Genomic DNA, 9,444 nt, shown 5'->3' on the forward strand with positions numbered 1-9,444 from the left:
TCAGTTGTGTGGCTTGTTTTGTTTCCAATTTTCCATGACCTAGCAAATAGAAGCAAGAAGTGGGAAGGATAGAATATGTATCCATGATTCAGTACCATAGAGAACAGTATAACAAACGGCATTTGGCAAGCAATGCACCACAGCACGGGTCAAACAGGGAAACAGTACCAAATAGATCGTTAGACTCTCCAGGGAGCCCCAGTACACAGGATTCAAGCCCTAAGCTGATGAGAAAAATAAAACAAAAACAAAGAGGGAGATACACACTTGTAGTGAACTGTATAGTAAAGCCTTGGTGTATGACTTTGAATGAAATGTTTCAGCAAAGCCTTTGTTATGCTTGGGTTCATCAGCAGAGGCTGAGAATTTGTTCTGAGACCATTTGAACCTTGAAGAAATGTTGACTCTGGAGAATCTGCACTTGGTGAGAGCTTGCAGCTGTACTGACCTTGGTCCTAAAACACTCCTGGCAAACCCGGAGAGCCATTATCAAAAGGGACTGAGGTTTGTGTGGGCTGTCTGCTCTCATGGGTAGCAAGGCATGAAGGGACTGAGGTGTGTGTGGGCTGTCTGCTCTCATAGGCAGCAAGAGCAAGATGACTTTGAGAGCTGGAACCTTTCCCAGCCCCCATTAGCCTTGTGTATGTTTGAATAAAGCAACTGGAGTGAGCTAGCTGAGTGTCAGTCTTTCCCAAAAAGTCTGTACCCCTCTGCTCCTATGGAAAATGAAGGCTTGGCATATTGGTGAGCTTATCTCTTCTGTGGCACCTATGACCTGCATAAAACAATACACAAAGATTCTCTGAAATGACTAACTTCACTATGTAGAAACTGGGACTAATTACAAAGTTGCATTCCAAATTATATGGGAAAGTTTAATTGGCTTCACTTATAGAAAGTGGCTTTCTTTTAACTTATACCACAATACATTTAACTCTTGGCTTATAAGTTTTACATTTTTAAACAATTTATTTACTTTTTATTTAGTATGTGTGTACAGGTGTGTGTGTGTGTGCACAGATACACATATTTCACAGTGTAACTTGCTTTTTCTGTTTAAGAGGGTGAAGCCAGAGTTCCTCCTTGGGGTTTTTCCAGCTGGAGTTGAAGAAAAGAGAGGGTTGAGGGTTAATCTTCAGAGGAGACTCCGGATCACAGATTGATCCTCTGTAGCAACTTCTAGGGGGTGGAATGGAAGGGATGAGTGGAGAAGAAAGAGATAAGAAATGATGGCTCCTGAGTGTTGCAGGGTTCCTACCACCCTCTCTTTAACTGTCCTTTGGAAACCAAGGGCAGTGTACTGCCTGCTTGCTTCAGCAGAAGTTTTTATTTTTCATAGCCCAAAGCAAGCCCATGTTTGATAATTCAGCTTCAGAGTGAAGAATCAAGTCTCATTCTTGGAACATCATCTTGGTTTTCAACCCATTTTCTTTCTGATGTAAATAATAACTCTTCTGTATCATTAGTGCAGAAGTAGGCTAGCTATTTCAGTCCAATAGTATTTGATAACATGTATAGTTGCTTTCTTAAATTCTACCATATCTTTCAGATCCATTTTAGAGTACTGCTAACTTGGCCAAATACAACAATCTTGTTATAATCTCCAGACTGACCCAACATTTCCCCCCTCTTCTAAGGTGGGTGTACGCTGTCTTTTCTTATGGGTAGCTAGATGTATTACAAATTTATGAATCAATTCTGGTCTTCTGCAATTATTAACAATGAACTAGTTAGTTGTACCGCCCCCACCAATCACTTGCCCAGGAACTTTGAACTTTCAGGGCAAAAGTCCACCCCTAGGACTCAGGCTGTGTTCCATGGTCTGCCTCTAGTCACGTCCACAGTTCGGGTCAGACTGCAGGTCTAAAGTTTGAAGCTTTATCAGGCAACACCCAAGCTCCAGGCTGATCTCTGCAACTCTAGGCTCTGATAAACCTGGAGTCCAGGCCTGTCCCTCATGCTTGGCAGTAGGCCAGTTCCTCAGGATGCCAGTCCCAGGGGACTGAAGACCCAGAATGGCACTCATGGTATCAGGAGCCACATATGTCCCCATGGAGTCAGTGCTAGCGCCATTTCAGAGCTCCGCTGTACCATGGGACAAGGCTCCATGCCTCCCCACGGACCAAGTGAAAGAAATGAGTAGATGCTGGTCAACAGGTACAAAACTTCAGGCAAGACCAATGTTTGGGGGCCTATCATACTTACAACAATGTTATTATCAACAATATATTATGCCTACACTTAAAAACCAGTAAGAGTTGATTATATGCTCTCACCCGCCGCCCCCCCCCAGATAGTAAGTATGTAATGTAGACAGGCTAACAAATTAATTTGAACACTGTATACTCTTGAGGTTGTAAACATAAAATACAGCACCTGTTTAAAAAAAAAAAAGAAAAAAAAAGGAGTACTTGCTATAAAACTAGTTTTAACCAGAGCAGCAACACAAGAATGCTCATTAGAGCTAGGGCCCATGTGGCTAACAATCGGTTTTAGCTCATGTAAGATGGGCATCTTTGCTTAGCTTACAGTAGTATAACTATGACCTACACGATGCTGGTCACCCACAACTGTGGGCCAAAGGACCACCTGTTCTCAGTCCTGTTTGTTTGCTCTCCCATGTAGTTACACATCATTCCCCTCTCAATAGGCACTACCATCCAGGGCTCTGGGGAAAGACAGCCAACAAACTGCAGCCCCAGCCCCTAAGAGCAGGATGTTAAAGATACAGAAGACAGTGAGTAGATGAGATAATGCCTGTTAGCCAGGGCTATGCAGAGAAGTGAACGGCAGGAAATGAATAAGGGGTTGGAAACTGTAGGGAGGGAGCATTTGTGCAGGGGTCTGTTTGATGCGAGAATGTGGATATTTGGGACAATACTGAACCTAAAAGTAAGGGGAAATGAGCGTGGAGGGGCAGGAGGTGACTCCTCTTCCCTTTCAGTCACTGGAGATATTCCTCTGTGTGAGTGTGTGTGTATGTTTGTGTGCACGCATATGTGTGTGTGAGAGTGTGTGCATGTGTGCATGATGTGTATGTGTGTGTGAGCGTGTTTGCATTGTGTGTGTGCATGCATGTGCGCGCGCGCGTGTGTGTTTTGTGTGTGTGTGGTGGAGGGTATAGGTCTGAGATTCTACCTTTTTCCAGCTAGTAGACAGAGATGGTTCTCAAGTCCTTGTCTCAAGGCTCCTCCACATCCAAGGCAGCACCCAAGAAATCTCCCTGTTGCTCCTCCCTCTTGTACTTTGAATCTCTCTGAATTCTCCTTATTAGAGCAGCACAGGTGGGTGCCATGGCTCAACAGGTAAAGCTCCTTGCCACCATGGCCCAATGACCTAAGCTTCACTGCTCTCCAGAGTTTATATATAGTGGAAAAAAAGAACCAACTGCTGTAACTTGTCTTTTGACATCAGCTGGTATAACGTGGCTCATGCAGCACACACAAACACACACACACACAGAGAATACAATTAAGAAGGGCAGCAGGAACCCTGCTTTAGAGGGCTCTGATGATGAGATCTGGCCCACTCAGTCTCTACCTTGATGAGCTCAGTGTCAGCTAAATTGTTGCCTTATTACACCTGCAAATGGTGTGGGAAGTCCTTCTGTATATGTGTTGCTTTTATTGGTTAATAAAGAAGCTGCTTTCCGCCAATGGCTTAACAGAATATAGCCAGGCTGGAAGATATATATATATATATATATATATATATATATATATAGAGAGAGAGAGAGAGAGAGAGAGAGAGAGAGAGGGAGAGAGAAGGCAGAGTCAAAGAAATGCCATGTAGCTGCCAGAGGGGAAAGATGCCAGCTGCCAGCTGAAACCTTGCCAGTAAGCCACAAACCTTGTGGTAAAATATAAAATAATGAAAATGGGTTAATTCTAGACGTAAGAGCTAGCTAGCAATATGCTTAAGTCATTGGCCAAGCAGTGATTTAATTAATACAGTTTCTGTATGGTTATTTCGGGGCTAAGCAGCCAGAAACAAACAAGCTACCTCCTACTACATGCAAAGCCACGTTTCTCATCACCCAGTCACTGAAGCACGGTCACTGCAGAGGTGCTGGCTCACAGTGCCAGTGCACTCTGCAGGATCAGAGTGGGAACTTTGGGAGGCACACTCAGAACTCTGTCTACCGCTGGCTCCCTCAGTGTAATCTACGGAGAAGTTTTAGTTTTTATTGTATTATGGGAATAGAACTTCTATTTCATTGTCAGGAACTTTCAGATTAAGCACAGAAGTATATTTAGGGAGGTTTAAGTGTGGAATATTACCCTGTAGGCAAGTAACCTCTGAGCGTGTCTGTTGTACATTGAAGACCTTTTCTTTCCCCACCATTGTTGAGCCTGGTGGCAGATAACATCACAAATTCCAATTTTTTTTTACACTTTACTGGACACAGTGTTTTGCTTTGTTGATGGCTGACGTACCAGTTAATACCCTGTCTCCAGAAAGAAGTACAGCAAGCTGTTTAAATATGCTACTTTATAGCGGTCCAGAGATATTTATTGGTGGCATGATTCATTGTTTCTAATAAATACAGCTCTGTATCTCAGGAACACATGCAAAGTATTTATGAGCCAACTCTCTACAAATCTAGTTTACTAGTTAAAATGACATACTGTAATTTTGCAGAATAGAAATCAGAGGAGATTTAGCAGTGAGTGATTATGGCCTTTAAATATTTTTTAAAAAGCAAAAATAAGGAATAAATTATTAGTTAGTAAATCTGGCACTGAAAGTTAGAAGTCTCAAGGAAGTGTATGCATTTTCTTTTATCTGGAAACACTTTTCTAAAAAATTAAAAATAAAATAGAGTTCCCTGAGGGGGGCCTAGGCAACTTGTTAATCAGTGAGTGTTTCTCTAATGTAGGAATAGTGAGAGGAAAATCTAAACTCCACTCCAGAAGTTCTGTGTCGCAGCTTTGCTGTAAGGAATGAGATATTAAAATCTTCATTTGTTTGTTTTTTGTTTTTGCTGTTGTTATTGGAGGATGTAAGAGGGCATAGACCATGCATCAGTGAATGAACATGGCTGTGTTCCACTGAAACTTTATTTAGAAGAGCAAATACTGGGCCAGAGTTGTCCTGTAAACTTTGGCTTATCAACCTGGAATTGGGTAGATCTGAACATAAATGTTCAGTGTTATGAAAAGGTAGAAAGGTAGCCAGGCGTTGGTGTGCACACCTTAAATCCCAGAACTCAGGAAGCAGATGTAGGTGTATCTCTGTGAGTTTGAGGCCAGCCTGCTCTACAGAGCAAATTCCGGGACAGCCTCCAAAGCTACACAGAGAAACCCTGTCTCAAAAAACAAAACAAAATCAAACCAAACAAAGGATGGAAAGACAATAACATCATTTGTTTTGATTTCACCTCTAGGGGGAGCTGTCCATTCCATTCCCGCATTCAGGAGCATCTCAAAACAATTTGAATAGAAACACACACACACACACACACACACACACACACACACCTACTACTCAAGCGGTGTATTCCCAAATAACGGGATGATGTGCATTTTTTTTTTTTTTTTGATTTTTCGAGACAGGGTTTCTCCGTAGCTTTTGGTACCTGTCCTGGAACTAGCTCTTGTAGACCAGGCTGGCCTCGAACTCACAGAGATCCACCTGCCTCTGCCTCCCAAGTGCTGGGATTAAAGGCGTGCGCCACCACCGCCCGGCTTGATGTGCATATTTGCAAAACTGGAAACCGATACCTAAGTTGTGTGTCTCTAACATAAATCACATTTTTCTCTTCAAGATAAGCATTTAAACGCATTTCCCATCCCTTCCCTGCATGTCTAATTTACATATATAAAGGTTCTTGATATGCTTTTAAAATAATAATGTCTTGGTGTACACTGTGGAATCATTACCACAATCAAGCTACTGAACACGGTCCCCATCCCAGGTGACTGCTTTGTATGTTGAGAATGCATGAGCGGCCTGGGCACAGTCGGGTACACCTATAATAATCCAGCACTCTGAAGATCTAGAGGACAGAACGATGGCTCAGCCCTGTCCTTGAAGAGGACCAGACCAGTTCCCAGCAACCACATCAGGTGATCAAGGCCTGTAGCTCCAGCTTCAGGGGATCTGTCACCCTCTGCTGGTCTCCACGAGTACCTGCATGCATTTGCACAGACGTAATTAGAAATACAATATCTTTAAATTTCATTCTCTCTCATTAGTAAGTATATGTTTAACTACAGTTACAATTGCTGGGCCGGAGGTCTATCAGTCTATTAGATAAAACTGAAACTTTGTATCCTTTGACAAACGTCATTCCTTCCACCAGTTTTCAGACCCTGATTCCACCTTGGTACTTGCTTCTACTGCTTTCTTTCTTTCTTTCTTTCTTTCTTTCTTTCTTTCTTTCTTTTCTTCCTTCCTTCCTTCCTTCCTTTCTCTCTCTTTCTCTCTCTCTCTCTCTCTCCCTCCCTCTCTCCCTCCCTCCCTTCCTTCCTTCTTTCCTTCCTCCTTCTCTCTGTCTCTCTCTGTCTCTTTCTCTCGCTCTTTTTAGGAGGGGGTGTTCTTGAGACAGGGTTTCTCTGTAGCTTTGGAGCCTTTACGAGAATTAGCTCTTTATAGATCAGGCTGGCCTTGAACTCAAAGAGATCTGCCTGCCTCTGGCTCATTAAAGATGGGATTAAAGGTGCTGGGATTAAAGGTGTGCACCACCACCGCCCAGCCTGACTTGCCTTTTTTTCAAATGCCACATGTCAACGCAGCTCTCCAGCTGGTCATATGATTTCATACCCCCACCAATTTTGTGGCACTGTAATAGAACACCCGATACTGGCAAACAGAATAGAGTTCATGATTCTGCTGGCTGGAGAGTGCAAACAGCATGGTGGAAGAGTCTGGAAAGTTTGGTAGTAGTCTCCTGTCTGGGACTCGGGGCACATGATGACAAAAGGAGAAAAGAACCTGGGCCAAACCGATGTTAATTCTTCTTTACCTGATATTAATTCTTCTTTACCTATATGGCAGAATTCATCAATAAAGACATTATGTTCTAAGCTTTTCTTTGGGGGAAGTATTATTCATATTCTTCTTATTATTGAATCAATCATCTTGCAAATTTCTGACCTCTTCCGATTTTTATAATTTTGCCTTGTAGTATGGATTTCTGGAAATTTGTTAATTTACTCTAAATTGAGATCATTTTTTTACAGAACTCTCATATTTTGTATTTGTTTTAGATTAATTATATTGTCTTCTCTTTCATTTATGCTTTTGTTTATGTGACTCTTATTTCAGAGTTCACCAGTTTCTCAATTTTATCTGTTCAAGAAAAGAAAAAAGGAAGGAAGGAAGGAAGGAAGGAAGGAAGGAAGGAAGGACAGTTCAGTACTTCTGATTCCCCCCTTGCTTTCCTGATATTCATTTCTGTTGATTCTGGGCTTAGCTTATGTACTTTTTCTTTCTTGCTCCTTTAAATATAAAGGTAGATTTATTTTTTTAGTTCTTTTTTTTAATGAAAATTTTATTTCTGCAACCCCCTTCTTTATTGGATCTATTTTTGTTGCACTACATACATTTTGGGTGTATTGTCTCAAAATATTATTTTGTTCATTTTCAACTTTTTTCTTTGACACACTGGTTTTTCCAGAATCTACCAGTTTTCATATATCTGTGACTTGTTCCCATTTCCTCCAGTAGCTTATTTCTGGTTTCCTGTTGCTGTGTTTAGAGAGATCCTTGATGTGGTTTCAGCCTTCCATATTAGCTGAGACTTTGGTTTAATACGCAATCTGTCCTAGCGTATATCCCATGTGTGCTTCAACTGTTGTGCTTTCTGTTGCGGAGACAAGTGCACTGAGCATGCATGGAAATGTTTTCTATGTGCACCGGAGAGCAGTGTTGACCAATGTTTAGTTTATTTATCCTGTGTCTGAATGATCTGTCCTTGTTGAATACTTACTGCTCTCTGCTTCTCCCTTTGGTTCTGTTAATATTTTATGTACCTAGGTGATGTTATATTGACTACATCCATATTTACAGCCAATGAGTCCTTTGGATGAGCCACCTGTTTTATTATTATGTACACAAGTCCCCTTTTCACAAAGGCTGCTTTCTAGGATCCTCAATGAATGCCTGAAACACAGATGGTCCTGACTCCATGTATACTGAACACTGTGGTGCCATGACCCATGATCTGGTACCTGAGGAAGCCACTGACTGAATGTGGGTGGTGCCTACAGCACGGACATGCTGGACGAGAGGATGACATGTGGAGATGGGCAAGTTGGCATAGGGTTTCACCAGCCAGCCATTCTATGAATTATGATTGGAAATTTATAGTTGTGAAGGATCTAGTACTTTATTGTATTCATTGGTTTTTTATGAATTCTTTTTTCTTCATATTTTATGTGTTTCAGTTTCTTTATGGTTATTATAAGGGATACATAAAACATCTTATCTGTTACAAGTTAGAAACTGTTGTAAATAAGGGCGACGGGGCTGCATTCCCAGCACCCCAGCCACCTGCACGGCTAGCTTATGCCCGAAATAACAACACACAAACTGTATTCATTTAAACACTGCTTGGCCCTTTAGCCCTAGCCCTTACTGGCTAATTCTGTTATCCCTATCAACCCATCTCTAATAATCGGTGAGCACCGGTCTTACCGGGAAAGGTTCAGCATGTCTAACCTGGCGGCTTGCTTCATGGTGTGTGTCTGCCCGGGAGCGGGGCATGGCATCTCTCTCAGGCGTCTGCTCCCGAGAGAAGAGCTGTCGAGTCTGACCTCACTTCCTCTTCCTCCCAGCGTTCTGTTCTGTTTTCTCCTCCCACCTATCCTCTAACCAATAAAATGGGCCAAGGCAGATCCTTTATTAGCCAATGACCTTCCTCCATCAAGAAACCATCTCCATTTAAACTTACTACATGGCATGGACCAATTTTGTTTTATTATTTTACTTTGTGTGTGTGTGTATATGATTGTATCTCATTATATATCCAAAGTTGTTTATAATTGATGCCTCTACCTCCACATCCTGAAAGTTATGATAGCAAGTTTATATTTGCATTCCTATAAAGATATGTATATTTTTAAATAAACATAATCATATGATTTTAATATTCACTTATAATATAACTAAAACATAATTAGATTACTTGTGTAAAGATGTTCTTTATAAATTTTATAGGAGCATAATCTTAAATATATTGAAACTATACATTTTAGTCCTTGTCATATTCAATTATTAGTGATTGCCATTACTAACCTAATATGATTATTCATTTTATAAAATAGAGCTTAAATGCAAGCTTCTAGTTTCATATCCATTTTCTCTAGATGAAAATCTGTGTTCACCAATAGATATGTTTAATTCTGGATTTGAATGACTCAAATTAAATTACATTATCTTATCCAAAAAAAAAAAAAGAAACCATCTACATTTTAAATCTGTTGTACTGTCATGGAGTGT

The sequence above is a fragment of the Microtus oregoni genome, unplaced genomic scaffold (genome assembly GCF_018167655.1).
Source record: "Microtus oregoni isolate MIOR12 unplaced genomic scaffold, Mior012 000041F_ref0000270, whole genome shotgun sequence".
Taxonomy (NCBI): Eukaryota; Metazoa; Chordata; class Mammalia; order Rodentia; family Cricetidae; genus Microtus; species Microtus oregoni.